We start from the raw sequence: 20,634 nt of genomic DNA, 5'->3' as shown, positions 1-20,634 counted from the left end.
ATCATGCATTGGAATCCACACAATCGAAGCCATGCATTGAAAGATGAAAGGAATTCTTCCGTTGAACTATGAACCAAGGGGACTTATTGTTGCACCTCAAGAGAAAATATACCACAACCAAGGAAGCAGCCATATATCCAAAATAATGATGAAAATAAAAATAACCTATACTAAGAAAGAAAAGTAAAGATAGAGTAGAATACGTCCCTGGAAAAATAATAGTGTTGTCACTGCAAGGAGCCTTCCATGCAGGAGATGGTTCTCACTGCTTGGGTCAAGTTTCCTTGACCATTGGAACTTCCAGCAGTTGTTCGGCGCATGTTGGCCACCATGTGCTTAGAACTGTCTTCAGCTCTTGCGACTGATTGCCCTTCTACCTTAGGGTCAACATTGGCTTTCAGCGCATCACCTACACTTCAATATTGGTTGCAACTTGGTCACACAAGCTGCAATACTCCCAAGATAAAAAGTTTGCTCACAAAGACACAAAACTTAACAAACATTTAACTGCCATGTTCCCGGCAATGGCGCAAAAAACTTGATAATGAGAAATTAAAAGTCAAATTATTTGACAACTAAAATCCCTTAGACGCGGTATGCAATGTATGTTCCTAAGATATGCGTTGATAGTCATGCGTCGATGGTCATGCGTTGGAATGATAACGCGTTAACGAATGTATGCGATGACCATGCATCCTGTCACAAGTTTTCTTGCGCTCACACCAAGTATAACGCGAACGCAAGTTTCTCAGGTAATCTGAGGTCGAACATAGGGACTTGTAGATATATATATGCGGTGATGTGCATGCGATGGTTTAAATAAAAGAATGGAAGGGAGATTGCTAAGTTAATTCTACTTCTACCCTATCTTAACAGACAACGCAATAAGAATATGCATGAGAGGTAGAGATACGACAACACTTGACATGAAATAAATGTATGGGAAAATAGATAAAATGCGGAGATGATTTCATTGCAACCCTTAAGAGTGACTGCAAGGGCAATCTTAGTCAACGCAAGCCATGCAATCATGCTACACACACGTGAACCTAACTCTAGGACGTATGCGGTGTATCTGCGATATTGTCGAGAAGCCTATGCCTGCCTAGACCTCCATAACCAACTCACTAGCTCTCGTTGCATGAGCATGGTTGCCGCATAGCCCCTTATCCTACATACTGGATGCATGCAAATCCATTATGTAGGGTGCATACATTATGTGAAGCAAACACAACTTATCTCTAAGATCCCCATTCTTGCCTATGCGTTCCAATTCGCTCTCCCGAGTCTTAGATTTGTGTTTTAGACTACTCTCCCAAGTATGCCTAAATGATGAATGAAGTGCTCATAGGACAAGGTAACCACATTAACAATGCTAACCTAAGATTGTTACCATCCCTAGTGAACAATGCATACATTGCTTAATGCGGCCAACCACTTACCCTCCCGCACAGTTGATTGTTGTTGACTTTACTCATAGACAAGCAATGCATTAGCCTATAGATAGGCATTGCCGCAGCTTCACACTAAGTAAATAAGATTACTCACACACTCGCGCAACGTACACCTCTCGGCGGGTTGCTATATGCTTCATATCCCTAATCCACATGATTAAGTATGTGATACCCAAGCAATCGCACTAAGTGTTGCAGTGAAAGTAAAGATGCTAAGCAAAGAAGATGGAGATGGAGTCGACGAAAATAGAGAAGTGCATTGAAAACAAATTGTATTAATTCCTTAAGCACAAAATGTCATACAACACAGTATAAGAAAAGAAAGGGAAATTAAATGACCGGCTGGAAGCAAAGACTTGCTATCAGCGGATGTGCATCAAGGCTACCGGTGTTGTCATGGATGAGCAGAAAAGCTGACTCTCTTGAGATCTCGGTCCGGTCGAAGGATCCGGTTGTCACTCGAAATGGATGAAGGAGGTGAAGAACTCTCAGCCATCTTCTCACGTAGTTTGTTTGGATCACGGAGAAAATCCCCAGTTCACAAGGATCATCCTCGGATAACTTGAATTTCAGCTCATCGGCTTCTATTTATAGAGCTTAGGTCACCGACATCATTAATTGGATTGCTCTGAGTCTGACATTTGGCGCGTTAGTCCTTTCTGAATTTCTGCCACTAACAGCGTGGTAGGTGAAATGTCAGCATCATCTTTTGGTTGTTCTCAAGGTAGATGCGTTGGCGCGTTCATTACACCAACCTTGCGTTGATCTCATTAGTATGCGTTGTCGCATAGCCGCAATCATTCAATGACCACATTCGCTTAATACCGCAACTCTACATGATGACCACAATCGCTAGGTGAGCACAACTCCCATGCGATGGACGCATACGGCTGATTACCACAACATCCATACGTTGATTGATGCGTTTTCCTTTGCAATGGATAGTTTCTGTGTTTGCGTCCATTTCCTACATTAGCTACAAAAATAGAACATTGAATGCATAATTAACACAAAATAATGGGTTTGCTAAGATTCGACATGCTGATCGACGCAAGCTCACTTTCTCATGAATTCCTATCATGATTGAAGCATATTCTGCCTAACAACCTTCATAATTCTAAGTAAAAGGCCTAAGATGACATCCATTTCTGCATGTCATCAATAATCGAAAAATCTTGTCTGCACCTTTTTTATACAGATTCGGCTCATCCCAATAATAGTGTCTACATTCATACTTGAGCTTCTTCTATTGATGGTAGGTGTAATCTTCAGGAAACTGCTCGCAAACCAAATAATTGACTATGTCTGCATACCACGAAAATTCTTCTATATGGAACAGCTGCTCATCCGGGAATACGACACTCACCTTAGATTCATTGCGGTTAACCTCAGGATTTTCCAGTCTAGACAAGTGATTCGCAACTTGATTCTCTCTCCCCTTCCGGTCAATCATTTCTATATCAAATTCTTGAAGGAAGAGAACCCATCTGATCAACATCGGCTTTGTGTCCTTCTTTGTCATTAAGTATTCGATCGTCGAGTGATCAGTGTGGATGAGTACCTTTGTTTCCAACAGATATGCCCGAAATTTTTTCAACGCAAAAATTACAGTTAGGAGTTCTTTCTCTATGGTGGTATAATTTGTCTGAGCAGGGTTTAATGTTTTATTCGCATATGCGATGGGATGCAAGATTGTTTTTCTCTTTTGTGCTAAAGCTACTCCCATCGCATACCCGCTTACATCGCACATTATTTCAAATGGAAGTGTCCAATCCGACGCAATCAATATGGGTGCGGTAATCAGCGCATTTTTCAAAACTCTGAATGCGTTGAGGCAATTGTTGTCAAACTCAAATTTTCTGTCAGCGTCTAACAACGCACTCAATGGTCGTGCTATTTTAGAAAGTCTTTGAGAAATTGTCTGTAGAATCCAGCATGCCCCAAGAAGCTTCATACAACCTTCACGCTATTTGGAGGTGGAAGTTTTTCAATTGCTTCGATTTTTTATTTGTCCACCTCCAACCCATCTCGGGAGACCTTATGTCCCAACACTATGCCCTTTTTCACCATGAAATGGCATTTTTCCTAATTAAGTACCAGATTCGTCTCTTTGCATCTTTTCAGTATCTTCTCCAAATTTGCTAGGCAGGCTTCATAAGTGTTCCCATAAATAAAGAAGTCATCCAAAAATATTTCCATAGAGTTCTTGAGATAATCTGAAAAGATCGCCATCATGCACCTTTAGAATGTGCTTGGCGTATTACAGAGACCAAACGGTATGCGACGAAAAGAAAATGTCCCATATGGGCAGGTGAATGTGGTATTGTCTTGATCTTCTGAAGCTATCATAATTTGGTTGTATCCGGCATAACCATCCAGGAAGCAGTAAAAGTCATTTTCAGCTAGACGATCTAGCATTTGATCAATGAACGACAAAGGGAAATGATCTTTCTTTGTGGTTGTATTCAGCTTGCGGTAGTCCATGCAAATGCACCATCTAGTGATGGTCCTTTACGGTATTAATTTGTTGTGTTCATTCGGGACTACCATCATGCCACCTTTCTTCGGCATACACTGCACGGGGCTGACCCACATGCTATCTGCTATAGGATAGATAATGCCCACATCTAGCCATTTAATGATCTTTTTCTTGACGACCTCTTTCATTGTAGGGTTGAGTCTGCGTTGATGTTCAATTGTTGCTTTGTGGTCATCTTCAAGACGAATGCGGTGCATGTAGTATCCAGGGCTAATTCCTCTAATGTCGGCAAGCGTCCAACCAATTGCTCGCACATGCTTCCTTAAAATGCTCATCAACGTATTCTTCTGGTCTTCATTGAGCACAGAGGAAATGATAACTGGCAGCTTCTCATTCTGCCCCAAAAATGCGTACTTTAGATGGGTTGATAGGGTCTTTAATTCAAGTGTTGGTGGTTCCACTAGGGAAGGTTGCATTATTTTTCTTTCTTCTTTTTCTGTTGGCTCTACTTCTTGCTTTGCGATCATTTCTTGTTCCTTGCTTGTTTTTGTTATGATCGCATTGCAGGCAGCAACGGATGCGCTGGCATCCTCTTCTTCATTCTCTTCATTAAACTTTTCTTCTTCAATCGAATTCTTGTGATCATCTGAATCATGCAGGTCTTCTTCATCCTGAAACTTCATGGCACGAATTATGTTAAACTTGAGATTTTGTCCATTGATACTCAAAGTGATTTCCTCTTTATGCACATCAATTTAAGCACGACCCATTGATAGAAAAGGTCGCCCCAGAATGATGGGCACATCTTTGTCGGCCTCGTAGTTTAAAATGATGAAGTCAGCTGGCAAGATAAATTTGTCAATGGTTATTAATACATCCTTCACCTTTCCCTCTGGATGCACCAGAGATCTATCGGCCAGTTAGAGAGTCACTGTTGTGGGCACAAGTTTCCCCACATTCAGTTGTCTAAAGATTGACAGAGGCATCAAATTTATGCTGGCTCTCAAGTCACACAGGGATTGCCCGATGTATAGTCCTCCTATGGAGCATGGCATAGTAAAGCTCCCAAGATTGCTCATCTTCGGTGGAATTATTGATTTTGAACTTTGTGTTAATGCACTGTGGAAAATTTTCCAGCTCCTCTCTTTTTAATTACCATATCCTTCAGAAACTTGGCGTAGGCAGGCATCTCCTCAATCGCGTCACTTAAAGAAATGTTAACATGTAATTGCTTTAACATAGTTAAAAAACGTTGGTACTATACCTCTTCGTTCTTTTTCTTCCTTAGCCTTTGTGGGAAAGAAGGTAACTGAACTTTCACGGTTCCCGTTTCAGTTGGTTTTGAGGTTGACGCATCCTCCGGTGCTACTGCTTCTTTTTCTTTTTCTTCTTCTTACGTCACCACAATGGAAGTTGTTCGACTAAGCTTCTTCTTTTCTCCCTCCACAATTTTCCCACTTCGCAATGTCAAAACCTGACATTGCTCTTTACCTAATCCTCCTTGGTTGCATGGGAGTTCTGTTGAACTCGAAAAAGTCCCTTGTGGTCTACTCTTCAGCTCACTCGCAATCTGGCCCATCTGTCATTCGAGATTGCAGATGGATATAGCCTGACTTTGATGCACGGTTTCATTTTTCTCTATGTATTGCTTCAATAGGCTCTCCAAAGAAGAGGACTGCGGTGGTTGTGAGCTACTTGCTTGATTGCTCGTTTGACCGTTGTTGCGTGGGAAGAATCCTGGGGGCCCTTCTTTCTGCGCCACAGGTTGGAAATTTTGTTGCTGATTCTTCCAAGCAAAATTGGGATGGTTTCTCCACCAGGGGTTGTAGGTATTCGAAAAGGGGTTATTCTTTACAAAGTATATAGATTGTGGATTTTGTGAGCAATCTTCCATCACATGCCCATCACAGCAAGTCGCATATCTAACAGTGTTTTGACTGATTGCATTGATTTGCCCAGTTTGCGGTGTTGGGCTGCTGATCGCGATGCCTTGGATTAAATTCATCATTGCGGTCATCTGGTTTTGTAGTGAAGCAATAGCACCATTATTTGTGTCATTGTCTTTGAGTTTCAATCTCTGGTCACTCTCTCTCAAATCTTCATGGTTTTTAGAGAGCGATCCAGGATATTCTTCGCCTCATCATACGTTTTATCAAGCAGACTACCAGCAGCTGCCGCATTGCCAGTGGTCTGCGAAGCGGGATTTAAACCATGATAGAAAATTTCCATCTGGAGGCAGTCTGGCAACCCATTGTGTGGACAGTCCTGAACCAACCTCTTAAACCTCGCCCAAGCATCGCTGAGCGATTTGTTCATGTCTTGGTCAAAATTTGTGATAAGTTTCCTTCGTCTGGCATTCTCAGTAGGTGGAAAATACTTCTTTATAAGCTTTTCTACAACCTGTTCCCAAGAAGTGATCTCTCCCGACTTGAGAGAATACGCTCATTTCCTAGCCTGATCATAGAGAGAAAATGGAAATAAAGTTAGTCGAACTTCTTTGGCAGAGATGTTCAGGAACACAAAAGTATTGCAGATTTCAATAAAGATTCGGAGGTGGGCGTGCGGGTCTTCACCACGCCTTCCTCCGAATTGACCTGCAGTCTGGATCATCTGCAGCATCACTGTCTTTATTTCGAATCGGCTTCCATCTAGGGCAGGCCTCATGATTCCTGGGGAGAAATCATAGAGGTTTGGTGATGCATTGTCCCTAATGGGTCTATTGCGATCATTTGCCAACAGAATTGGATTCGCCATGACATTTTTATCATTTAGTGCTCTATTTCCAGGCTGCTCCACCATCTCTTTTTTATCTGACTGTGGTTGCTGTTGGCGGTCTTTCAGTCTTCATCTAAACGTCCTCTCAATCTCTAATCGTAATTCGCCAGAGATTGAGAATTAGAAAAATTACCGTTAGTATTCTATTTTGTCGAAGTCCCTAGCAACGGTGCCAAAAACTTGATGCTTGATTTTATGAAGTGGAAATATGGATGATATGCATTGATGAAGTTGTATTGTGCACTCAAGTTTCCTTAGCAGAATCCAAGTTTAAATTCCACTGAGTTTCCTAGTAAGTCGAGGGTCGAACATAGGGACTTGTGAAAACAGGATGCGTTGGTAATTTTTATGAAAACCTTGCGGTAACCAAGTAAATAAATTGTTGGTTTGTTGTTGATTGCGTTAATGAGAAAATAAATAAATGCGGCGGATTTAAGAAAAGTCAGTTGTGTAGGAGATGCAATGAGTATGCGATGAACCGGTTGAGAAGATCTTTAGCTAGCGTTACTTGGGAATGCGTCAGAATATGCGATCATATTACAACCATGCATACAAGTCATTTTCCAATGCAAATGCAATGTTCCTAAGTCTAAGACGCATGTGTTGAATGCAAAAGTGTCCATAGACCTTATCCCTAAGTCTCTACTCTTGTCCTATGCGATGATGCAAAATGCATAAAAGCAAGGTGGCCGCATATAGTCATATCATATCTCTAGGATGCATGCGATGCGTTGACAACAAATAGTGCTCATTCCTAAGCTCTTATCTCTTGATTATGCATTCTAATTTGGCTCTTTCGAGCCTAGATTCTAACCTGACCTTTCCAAGTCTAGATCCTGTCCTTAGACTACCCTTCCGAGTATCTCTAATGGACAAATGAAGCATATATAATACAAGATAATCGCAAAGTATGAAGATTCCCTATTTCTGTTAGCTAAATGCTTCTCAACCCATTCAACTGATTTACCTACTCATGCGTAAATACTAGAGAGTGAATAGATATAGAAAAGGAAATTCCATTTTTATAAATGAGTTAAGTACAAAATAACAATGGAAGTTAAAGGTAGAGAGTCTGGTAGCAATTCCTTGCTGACCGAGGCTTTTACACCGAAATCTTTATTCAGTTCTAAAGATGTTCCGACTTTCGCAGGTGTCAACCCTCTCTCTGTTCTTGAATCTTCCGACACTCTCCAAAGCTTACCGGAATGATTTGCCGAAACAACCTCTTCCCTCGCGTCCGCCATAAAATGAAAGAAAACTATGAACAAAGACGTGCATATGAAGTTCAAACTAAAGAATGGTGAACTAATCAACTCGTCAACCCCTTTTCTGAAGGCTACCCTTGGTATTTATAGACATCCAAGGTGAACGAAGGCTTCTCTCTCATAATTGTTCAGATGGGACGGCTTTAATTCCTGATTGGTGTGCCGAATAGTTGTCACCGAAAAGCTGAATGTACTTATGATTGTTAACGGCTATCAACTTAATTCGGATTCGACTTTCATCAGCTTTCTGTCCCATTGCGATTAATTAGTCTCTCACCCAGATGCACCAACCATGTTGCGCTGACCAAGTTGAGGCAATTCTTCTCGGGTGAATGTTTACAAACACAATCATCGCAAAGCCTTGCGGTGAAGTTGCGCTCGACCAATGATTTCCTATGATCGCAATTCTTGCATTGCGTCAACGCATATTCTGCACAAAAATACAAAAATCAACTGTTCTAATGCGATGAACACATGCGACCGCAATATTATGAAATTGATGCTTAATGGATGCAAATTAACATATTTCATCAACGCAATCCAATATTGTTTAAGAACTTAGCACTATGATAATGTGCATTTCTGCCCGTTATCATTAGGCGCCGCATAGTTCCTTATGGGAATTTTACGATCAACGACCAGAAAGATTGGGTCTTGCAGTAGTCGATTCATTCCTTGATTCCCCTCGGGCCTCTCATTGTTGTCTGCCATATTTCTTCTATGCCTAGTATGGTTTTTACGTGCTCTTCTGTGAAAGGTTCGCTCGATCTCTGGGTCGGCGTTGAATTCTTGCTCTGTTCCAGTACTCATGCACCGTCAGTTTGCTCTTCGCTTAAACAAACTGTACTCCAGAAATCTGTCCTGCAAAATATCACAAAAATATTCAGCACTAAAGTTGCAATCCCCGGCAATGGCGCCAAAACTTGTTGAATGAAACTTGAAATTGCAGCGAACGGAACGTAATGCAATGTAATGTCGCCGCAAAGATTGGAATGATGAGTGGTGTGTGTGATGATTATGTGGATGTATGATGATATGTGTTGTTAAATCACGCTTCTCGATAATAAATGCGATACTACATTCTAAATATATGTGATGCTGCTGATATGCGTTCGTAGTATAAGTTCATGTAGTACATGCGTGTCATAAGTTTTCTTGCACTGGAACCAAGTATAATTCCACTGCAAGTTTTTCAAAGTGATCTAAGGTCGAACACGGGGATTGCGATGATCAATGCGATATTAATGTGATATATGCGACCGAAAACAAAATAATAATGAATTGTATTGGAAAAGTAAAATGCGGTGACAAGTAAATAAATAAACAAATAAATGACTGACTGTGAAGATGTGTAAGTATCTGATGGAATGCGATGGCAAGTCTTGTAAAATGTGTCAGAAAGAGAATGGGTTGAGGTAAAGGTCATCGAAAGTTCGTCAATCCTGTTGAGGACGAAACTAAGGTTCCATTTTCCCTTGGCTTACACCTCTTAGTGATCGGCTGCATTCCCATATCTCTATGGTGAAACAGGGATGAACATTGCGAACGCAAGGTTGTTTTCATCTCTGGAAATACTTCTTGCTTTAGTTAACGCATTCTTCCAACCTTCTTTCGAGAGGTGGATTAACATCTTCACTTCTGCTCCCACAGGTGAAGATGCCGTTGAGTATGCATTAGCTAAACTTAGTTGATTTCTTCAACAAGGATTAACTTACTCGTTTAATCCTTCCCCCTTACCTTGGGGGATTAGTTACACATAGTGAAAGAAATGGAAGATGGATGTATGGTGGAAAATAGAGAGATGAAGATGAATATGACAATGATATTAAAAGCTAAAGATAAGCGTTTGTTACAGATCAATGAATGGAAGATTAGAAATGAACAACAGTTGATGAATATAAAGTGAGCAAAAATAAGGAAAATGTGTCAATGTCTTGACATGGATCCCGATCGGAGATGATTTTCTTGCCGGAATGTAGAAGGAGTGTGGTGGAAAACTTCCTTCTCAGGATAGTTTCCCAGGTCGGAATGATCTTTGCACAGAGATTCTCTTCGGGATTGTGAATGAATTTCTGGCTCCCAAGAATTCCTTTTTGGACTTGTCTTGTCTTTCTCCCAGATTTTCTCTAAGAATGTCTCTTCAAACCAGCCTACCGTGAATTCTCTATCAATGTCTCTTCAGACCAGCCTTTTTTCTTTTGAATTGATGTAGCTATTTATAGACCTTGGCACCTCCTTCGTTAGTGGTCCTGCTCTGAAAAGTTACTTTTTCTGCCACGGCTTGGTGAAAATGTCCATTCTGCTCTACATTAAATTTGTCAGATCGTACAATAGAAAAGCTGTACAATTTCAGAAATCCCCGCGAATGCGTAGCCCTTTTCATCTACGATCGATCGCCGCATGTGGTGCAAATGTGTTGATCTTTTTATTAATCGTCGCATGCGGTGCAAATGTGTTGCTCTTTTGCGTCCATGATTGACCGTCGCATTCGGTGCGAATGTGTTGCTCTTTTTATCCTTGAGCGATCATCGCATGCGGTGACTTGTTTCTTGCAAAACAAAGACTTGGACATCCTTTTTTGCCATCGCAATAGGGTCAACGGGTGTGCTTCTGAAATTTTACAACTTTTGCGTTTCTAAGTCAATTTCTATACATTCGATGCAACTTTTTCCTTCTTTTTGCCATAGATTATAAATAAGATGGTATAAATAACTTGTATTTCTACAAGTTATCAATCACAACCAGTCGAAGGTGAACACAACTTTCCCAGGTGAGCAGCTATTTAAAATTGAAGAATTACCATGGTATGCGGACGTGATCAATTTTCTTGTTTGCGAACAATTTCCTGAGGACTACACAGCCCATCAAAAGAGGCGGCTCAGACATGAATGTAAATCATATTATTGGGACGAGCCAAATCTTTTTAAGAGAGAATCAAACCAGATTTTGTGCCTATGTGTACCAGATGCTGCTCACCAGCGCATACTATCGCAGTGCCATGACTTGTCATATGAAGGACACTTTAGAGGCCAACGCACAGCAGCAAAGATGTTGCAAAGTTGTTATTTTTGGCCAACTTTATTCAAGGACGCAAGAGACTATGAAATGAAATGCGACTGGTGCCAACGCACAGGAAACATTTCATGGAAGAATGCGATGCCCATGAACATCATCTTAGAATTGGAACTATTCGACATTTGGGGTATAGATATCATGGGACCATTTCTACCATCAAATGGTCATAAATACATTCTATTGGTCGTCGACTACGTTTCCAAATGGGTAGAAGCAAAATCGTGCATCGCAAGCGATGTGGCGATAGTCTCCAAGTTCTTGAAGAAAAAGATTTTCACTCGTTTTGGTACTCCATGTGCCATAATAAGTGATGAAGGCTCTCATTTTGTTAATCACATCATCAACAAATTGTTGCTCAAGTATAATATCCTCCATAAAGTAGCCACCGCATACCATCCACAAACAAATGGTCAAGCTGAAGTGTCCAACAGGGAAATCAAGTTGATATTAGAGAAGGTGGTAAAACCTTCACGAATAGATTAGGTAATGAAGCTGGACAATGCCTTGTGGGCATACAGAACCACCTATAAGACACATATAGACCTGTCCCCGTATGTGCTGGTGTTTGGAAAGGCACGCCACTTACCGCAGAAGTTGGAGCATAAAGCAATGTGGGCAGTGAAAAAGCTCAATTTTGACTTGAAGGCCACAGAGGAAGCAAGGAAACTTCAATTGGTCAAGTTTGATGAATAGAGAACGCAAGCATATGAGAATGCCAAAATTTATAAGGAGCGCGCAAAACATTAGCATGACAAACAACTATGTGAGAAGAATCTCCAAGTCGGACAAAAGGTCTTATTATTAAATTCGCAGCTACGACTCTTTCCCAGTAAATTAAAGTCACGCTGGTCTGGACCCTTTATAATCAAAGAAGTATTCCCGCATGGTGCGATCGAATTGACTAATGAAGAAGGGACCCGCGCATTCAAGGTCAACGGGTAAAGAGTCAAGATATATCACAGAGGTGATTTTCATCGGGAAAATACCTCCGTAGACCTGAGAAATCCTGAATGAAGAAACATGGAGCGGTACCTGCGTTGTTATGCGACAGAAACTCATCAGGGGCGCAATTCTTTTGGAGTATCATTTTCCTATCGTTGATTCATGAACTCACACTACCTTTCTTTTATATCCTTTATCATTTATATATCCTTTTTTTTACTCCTTGCATCTTAAAAAAAAAAAAAAAAAAAAGAAGAAGAAAAAGAAAAATTTTGTTAACTCTGTCTTTTATTTGACCTTCTTAGTGTTTTTTATGTAACGATTGTGGTGAACGATTGCGAGGAAGCTATACGATAACCAAAAGATGGGACTAGCTCATTCAGCCACCGCAATCGAAGAAATTGGCTCGCCGCAAAGAAGGAGACGATCACAAATAATGCGGGTGACAGAGCAAATTTGGGGGTTGTATCTTTCCTTGACTCTGTTTATTCTACATTTTGCACTCTCGCATCTCATTTTAACTTTGATAATTTTATCATCGCATCCTCTTTAATCGACGCAATCTTAAATATTGATTACTTTAGTAAGTTACCGCATTGTTTTTCTATGCCAATTATGATTTCAATGATGAAACACATGTCTCTATTTTTCATCACATGCACTAGAGTCAACTTAATTTTAGGACAATCAATTCATGAAATATTTCTAGAAGTTAGTGATCCACCAAATTTTTTCAAACTAACTTTTACGAAACATCTTAAGAGCATCGCATGAATTCTTTCAATCTTTCAGCAACGAGGACATTGTTGCATTCAAATTTGGGGGTGCGGTATTTATTTTCAACCTTGTTATTTTTAGGCATACAAAAATAAAAAATAATAATAACGTTGCGATTGAATCCTACTCGTAGTTGGATGTCCGCATGACACACGTGGGGGCAAGCCAAAACGAAGGTAGGAATCGTGATCAACGCATAAATAAAATGATCGCAACTCCGCTGCCAAATAGGCATGAGTTTAAGACTGAGAAAGAGCGCCTTGCTCGTAGTTGGATGCTTGCATGACACACGTGAGGGCAAGTCAAAATGAAGGCTAGGCACTTGGATCAGTGCAAGGTTATAGAAAGAATATCTAAACTACGCAAGGATAAAAATCATTTGAAAACACCCCAGTTAAAAATGTTTTTCTATGAAATAAATCATGCGATGCCCTGGAAACAAGTAAAGTCTTTTTTAAGGTTAAACTTGCGGTCTCTAAATTTTAGAAATATTTTAAGAAGAGACTTGGATAGGAATTAAGGAGATTTTGGTACATAGGTTTTGAATAAGACACCTCGAAAAATCGAGGAAAGAAAAAGGAAGTTGACTTTCTAAAAAAAATCTTTAGTTTATGCTTGAGGACAAATATTGTTTTAAATTTGGGGATGTGATAGCAGGTAGAAATGCATGTTATTACAATGCAAAGATATAAAACAGTGTAGGATTCCGGCGGTAAAAATATGTAATATAGTGTCCAAAAGCATTAAGTTGAGAACATTACGATCGCATGCGTCCATCGCATTTAAGCAGCTAATTTACGTATTTTGTGCAGGAAAATGCGTTGATGCAAGGCAGAATTGCAATCCAAGAAATTCAGCGTCCGAGCACATTAAGAGATGTGGCCGTAAGGCTATGCGATCGTATGCGTTCGCGAAGATCTGCTCAAGAAGATGGCCGCATAGAGATGGCACATCAAGGTGGAAGCTTAATAAATCATGATGGGACAGATAGCTGATGACGGTCAAATCCAAATCAAGTTGACAAGCCGTTAACGACAATACTGTAGCAAGTACACTCAACTTTTCGATGACAATTAATTGGCGCATCAGACAGAGAATTAATGACATCCCATCAGTGCAATCATTTGAGAGAAAAAGCTTTTCACCCTGAAGCTCTATAAATACCGAAGGCCACGTTCGTTGAAAGGGTTTTAGTTCTGTTTTTCTAGTTCCACTATTTAGAATTTTGGAGTTCTTCTCCACCATATACATAAATAGCCGTAGTCTATAATTTTAGAAGGCGGAGGCGAGTGAAGAGAGAAGACACCGAAAGATCGTCCTGGTTAGCTCGAAAGAGTATCGGGAAGCGTTGAGAATTGAGAGAGGGCTGAATCTTGCGGAAGCAAGAACATTCTTTTGGGCAGAATAGAGAAAAACTCAGTGTAAAAGCCTTGGGAAGCAAGACATTGCTACAGGCTCTCTATCCCTATTTTCCATTGTCATTCTGTATTCCGATCTTATTTAAAAAATGGAATTTGCATCTCTACATCTGTTCACTCTCTTTACATTACACATGAGTAACTAAACTATCGAATGGGTTGAGAAGCACTTAGCTAGCATAACCTGAGATCTTCAATTTATGCGATTATCTTGCATTATGTATGCGTCATTCGTCCTTTAGAGATGCTCAGGAGGGTGGTCTAAGGATAGAATCTAGGCTTGGGAAAGTCAGATTTGAATCTAGATTCGAGAGAGCCAGATTAGAACCGCATAAACAAGAGATAGAAACTTAGGAATAAGTTTTGTTTGCTATTAAAGCATCGCATGCACCCTAGAGATAGGATATAATAGTATTCGGTCACCTTGTATATGTTTGCATCATTCATCATCGCATAGACAAGAATAGAGACTTAAGAATAAGTCCTATCGACATAATCGCATGCGTCCTAGAAATAGAAGCTATGGCATTTACATGGAAGATGAATTGCTGTTGTGTGTGTGCAGCATGATCGCATAGCTTGAATGCAATCTCAGGAAGCGCTAGCTAAATCCCTTTTCAACCCGTTTCCCCATATATTTGTTGTAACTTTCGTTGTTATTAACACTTTTCTCAATTCCACTGCATAGAATCTATACCTTAAACAAACACACCAGTCAACTCATTGTTTTTATTTGTCACCGCAAAGGAATCTAAAATCACCGTTGCATACTGTCTTCTTAGTCTCTGTGTTCGACCCTGGGCTTACTAGGCAACCTAGTAGGATTTATACTTGGATTTTGCTAGGAAAACTTGCATGCACAACACACACACCACCATCGCAATATACACCATTATTTCATCATATTCACAACGCATCACTAATCTACTGAATGAGATGCAGGCTTTCAAGACTATGTTAAAAACTAATGGTCTGGAATCAGAAGTAAATGTTGCTACTGCTGAGATGAGAGGAACATCCTCAAAGCCTGATGTTGCCTCCTCTTCGTAGAGTAAGAGTATTCTTGCAAAGAACGACAAAGGGAAAGGGAAGAACAAGCTGGCAAGAAAAACAAGAAAAATGCTGCAAAAAAAGATAAATGTTTCCACTGCAACGAACAAAAGCATTGGAAGAGAAATTTCCCTAAATACCTTACTGAGAAGAGAGTAGAGAAAGCTAAACATGCAACTTAGTTCCCGAGGACCGCTTACTCAGCTTGACTAGTGGGAGAAGTTCCTGCTTGATGATGATATTACCTGCTTTTGTGATCATGTAATGAACATAATGTACATATTTTTGTTTTGAATGAAATGTTCATTTTTAGAAATTATATTTTTTCTATCTAAAAGTAACTCCTGTTAAGAATCAAATTTTTAAAAGCCATTTGCAAATATTTAGATATTTAAAACGACTAAGATCAAAGTATAGTAAGTTAAAGATTTCTAGATCTGATTGTTAACAAGAGTTGTTAAGATAGGTCAGATGCATCTTACTCAAAGAGTTAAGAGTACCTCAATATAGTGGGAGGAAAGTGTGCTTCCTGGTCATTATTGAGAATAAGATGCATCTTTATATAGTTTAATAAAAAGCCTATTGTACATTAACATGTTTACAATGATTCTCTCGGCTCAAGTGTTTTGAGAATCACCTAGTAAGACCAGGAATACCAGGTTAAATAACCTAGGGCAAGTGGGAGAAATATCGGGTATGGGATACCGAAAGGTAAACCATAGGTATGGGATGCCCTAGTTTGTTGTATTTCTCTATAAAACTCAGAAACTCAGTCTTATATATTGGATATATAAGTTACCACTGCAGTTTTAGTCCAAATGGGAGTTTGTTGGGTTTTATGTCCTAAAACTCGTGGTTTGTAAACAATAGAATTTATTCTGAAAATTTAATAAGATGTTATTGAATATATATTTTTTTTAGAAATCCAATAAACCTAAAAGTCCCTTGACTATTACATGAGTATTTGAACTTTATGTGGAGACATACAAGTGGATCAGGTTCGAGTATATATAAAAATGATCTATAGTATATGAATTGTAGGATTGTATCAACAGTAGCGGAAGCACAAGGATCATCAAAGCACTCAAATTCACTAATTTTGGCAAAATATAAAGCATGCTTTTGCAGAAACAAGAGAGTTTGAAGACATACCTCCTGTTGAACTTCTTCAAAACTCCTTCACCAGCTGCTATCTTCTCCAAATCTTGTTGTAGACCACCTCAAGATATTTCTCACTATTCTCTTGATGCTCTAGATTGAGTTGGGGGACTCAAAACAAGCTTGAATCAAGGGTAGAAGAAGAAATGCTCACTGCAGAAAACTAGCTGAAGAACTCTTTCTTCAAACCCAATTTTCTCTCAAAATCTCTATTGATTGTATGCCCGATTTTCACTCCAATCTCTTCATTATATTGTAGATCAACATGCAAAGACAAAAGTTAGTTAGTCTTAAATAGTAGATAGCGTTATAATGTAAGAGTGACTTATTTCTTGGTCCTGATCTTATGCAAACTCATTGCATAGAACGCCCCCACTCCTCATGTCATAACATGTACGAATTAGGATCACATCGTATGTAGCACTTTACAACTCTTTGTAACAACTACAGAGTAGGCCGCATCCAATGGTGTTACCATAATAAGGTACCCAACCTCATTCATGTACCATAGATCATTTTGACCATTTGCTCAAACCCGAACCACTCTTATATCTCCACATAAAGTTCATATTCATATAATAGTCATGGGTCTTAGTTCATTGGATTAGAATTTTGTACAATTTATGAAATCAATAACAAGTATATTGATTATAGAAAATGTTTATTATTTTACAAAATGGGAGTTTTTAGGACATAAAACCCAACAGTACTTCCACTTGGACTAAAACTCCAGTGGATCAATATATACAAATATATATAATGTTGAGTTTACATGGAGAGAATAAAATGTACAAATAATATAAACTAGGGCATTACAATACCCATAAATTCTTCCATTTGCCCTAATGATACAAAACTCGTAGACCTAGTCCTACTAGGTGACCTCGAACACTTTTTCCGAGAGGGCCTTCATAAATGGATCAGCTAAGTTGTCTTGGGAAGCAATCTGAGTGACAATGATGTCTCCTCTGTGTACAATCTCCCTGATGAGATGGTACTTCCGTTTGATATGCTTTCCCCTTTTATGGTTTCGTGTATCCTTTGAATTTTCAACTGTTCCATGTTAACTTGTAGAAATACAAGTTATTTATGCCATCTTATCTAGATATTGCGGCCAAAAGTTATTGAATGCGCCGATTATATGAAAATTAGCTTAGAATTACAATAATTATAAATGATCGCAATTACACCCACTAACACCATAAGGATGGAAGACAAGCCGAGTTTTACTCTGTTTTGTAGAAAACCAAGTCACCGCTTGCGCTCAAGACTCATGAAAAGCTGATCAACGCATCTCTATTACATTGAGCCTATCAATCAACAATGAAGAGACGATTACCACAATGACGACGCAATACAATAGTCGATCTAGAGCTAACTTTCAACCGCATGCAGTAATAAAAACAACATCGCACGCGAACTAACAATCGAAAGATGCAGCTGAGCAATACAAAAGCGGAGAATTGAGCACGTGTACAACTAACGGTTGTGCAGAATTGATGGTTTGATTGCATATCAGAAGGAATAATATCCTTCCATCTTCGGAATTACCATAACAATTAATGGGGACCACAAGGCCGGAGTCAAACACCTACACCTATAAATACCCTATAGATTTCAGAGAAAACTTATGCTACTTGATACGGGGTTAATTGTTGCAAAAGTGTTGAGAGAAAAGGCTGAGCTGAGTGCTTAAGTGAAGAAATCTGGGAAGAAGACGAGACAAGGTCGAGAGGTGAGTCTAAGATCTAATCTACCGAATACTCGATCCGAAGCTCTGTGCATAGAAACCTGCTACTGATGGAGCAAGCCTGAGAGGGAAGCTCTTTCTACCATCAAACCCATCCTATCCGGCAAGCAGATCTCCATCGAATCGGTGTCAAGACATTGGCACTTGTTTGTATATGTTCTGTCTCTTTCATCGTTGTATTTCACTTTTTCTTTATCTCCTCATTCAAACACCATGTATCAAACGCTTAATAGACATATTAAATGTTTCGATAGCTTTCATATACCATTCTCTGTCTATTTTCGTTCCTCCATTAATAACTTTCCCCATGATGTCTTTTTAATCCCCTGATAGTTAATATGAATCAAACAAGTACTTAATCTGTGTTAAAGGTATAAAATGAGTTTAGCTAAGGCATGCTTGACGACATCTTCACCTGTGAGAGCAGAAGTGAAGATTCCATTCTGATCTATTGAGAGAGGGTTGGAAGAATGCGTTAACTAAAGTGAGTAGTACTTCCAGATATGGAAGCAACCATGCATTCATTACATTATTCTCTGTTTCTCCACAAATATGTAGAAGCGTGGCCAATCACTGAAAGGTGTACGCCAAGAGAAGAGCGAAACAGTATTTCTAGCTTCAACGCAATTGAGAACTTGCGTTGTTTATATTATTTATCTTTCTCTTTCTATTCTGTTCATAAAACTTGCCGCCACATTCCACTTTCTTTGCATAACCTTCGTAGCCAGCCTTGACCCCAACATCTTGTATCATGAGCCTGTATCTTGTATCATCTAGCTTAGGTTTATTGTATTTCATTTTACTATCGCATTTTTACTGCTTACTTTCTTTTACCGCAATTTATTTACTTGTACAAACCACACTTTTAAAGATTGAAAACCTGGTCGCATATATCACGAACATACCGCAATAACCTAAAACAGTCCCTGTGTTCGACCTCGGATCACACTAAAAAACTTGCGATGGAATTACACTTGGTACCATCGCAAGAAAACTTGTGACAACGCATGGCATACTACGTGAACATCCATAATTAACACATATCCAGCAGTAGTATCGCATCATTTTGAGCATAAAACATCATCAATCATACACATCAGTGTTTTGTCACAACACTCCACTATTGTCACAATAGAGAATGACAGGCAGGTGCATATTAGGAATTATTTCCAGATCTGTCAGAAACTTTTTGATCCATATTGATTCTTTTGCTACTTCGCTTGCAGCTACATACTCAGCTTCCATTGTGGAGTCCGCAATACAACTCTGCTTGATGGCCCTCCACAAAAAAGTGTATCCAGTAAGGATCAGATCCTTAAGACCATACGCGAGCATATAATCTCTCGTTCTCCGAAGGTACTTGAGAATATTTTTAACTGCAGTCCAATTATCATGACCAGGATTGGACTGAAACCTGCTAGCAATTCCTATGGCATAGCATATATCGGGATAATTACACAACATTGTATACATCAAACGCCCAACTACAGATGCATATGGAATTCGATTCATCTCCTCAACTTCTTGAGGTGTCTTAGGACTTTATTCTTTAGACAGGTGAATTCCATGCTTGAAAGGTAAAGATCCTTTCTTGGAATTTTGCATTTTATACCTAGACAACATTTTGTCTATATAAGATGCTTGAGATAAAGCTAATGTTCTGTTCTTGCGATTCCGAACTATTTGGATTTCAAGAACATACTATGCTTCTCCCAAATCTTGCATTTGGAATTTCGAAGCCAGCCTTCTCTTAACGTTAGCTAGATATTATACTTCATTCCCAATGAGAAGAATATCATCAACATACAACACCGGAAAAGTGACAGTTTCGTTTACGATCTTCTTGTATAAACAGGATTTGTCAACATTTTGTTCAAAGCCATAAGATTTGATCGCAACGTCATGGGATCAACTGGTAAAGCGGTTTATGAAGAAGTTTTTCCCACTTGCTGTCAAAGCAAGGCAACGAAAGGATGTGTTGAACTTCGAACAGATGGAGAATGAGACCTTAAGCACCGCCTGGGTGCGATTTAGGAGAGTGGTGAAAAACCGCCCGCATATCGGGATCCCCGATTGCGTCTTGATGGAAACGTTTTATAATGGCCTTAACAGAGCAATGCAGGCTGTTGCTGATGCCTCTGCAGCAGAAGGTTTTATGGAGAAGACATACATAGAAGCTAAAGTCATCCTCGACCGCATCTCGCGAAATATGGATGACTAGATCGATGATGGATATGGAGGCCGAGGTGTCGAGAGAAGGAAAAGTGAAACAACCACTGTCCTTACGGAGACAATGACCACGTTGGCCGCTCAAATCGCCGCGGTGACCTCGATCCTCCAGTCAATGGCAATCAACCAAGGAGCCATTGTTCCACAATCAGCGCAACCCGCTGCACCGGCTCAAGTGGCCGCAATCAGTTGCGTCAATTGTGGAGGAGCTCATGGAGCTGACACATGCCCATTGAACCTTCAGCAAGTGTGTGCTATCCAG

The sequence above is a fragment of the Benincasa hispida genome, chromosome 1, assembly GCF_027475165.1.
Source record: "Benincasa hispida cultivar pf3 chromosome 1, pf3_genome.v1.1, whole genome shotgun sequence".
Taxonomy (NCBI): Eukaryota; Viridiplantae; Streptophyta; class Magnoliopsida; order Cucurbitales; family Cucurbitaceae; genus Benincasa; species Benincasa hispida.
This window is presented reverse-complemented; position numbering follows the sequence as displayed.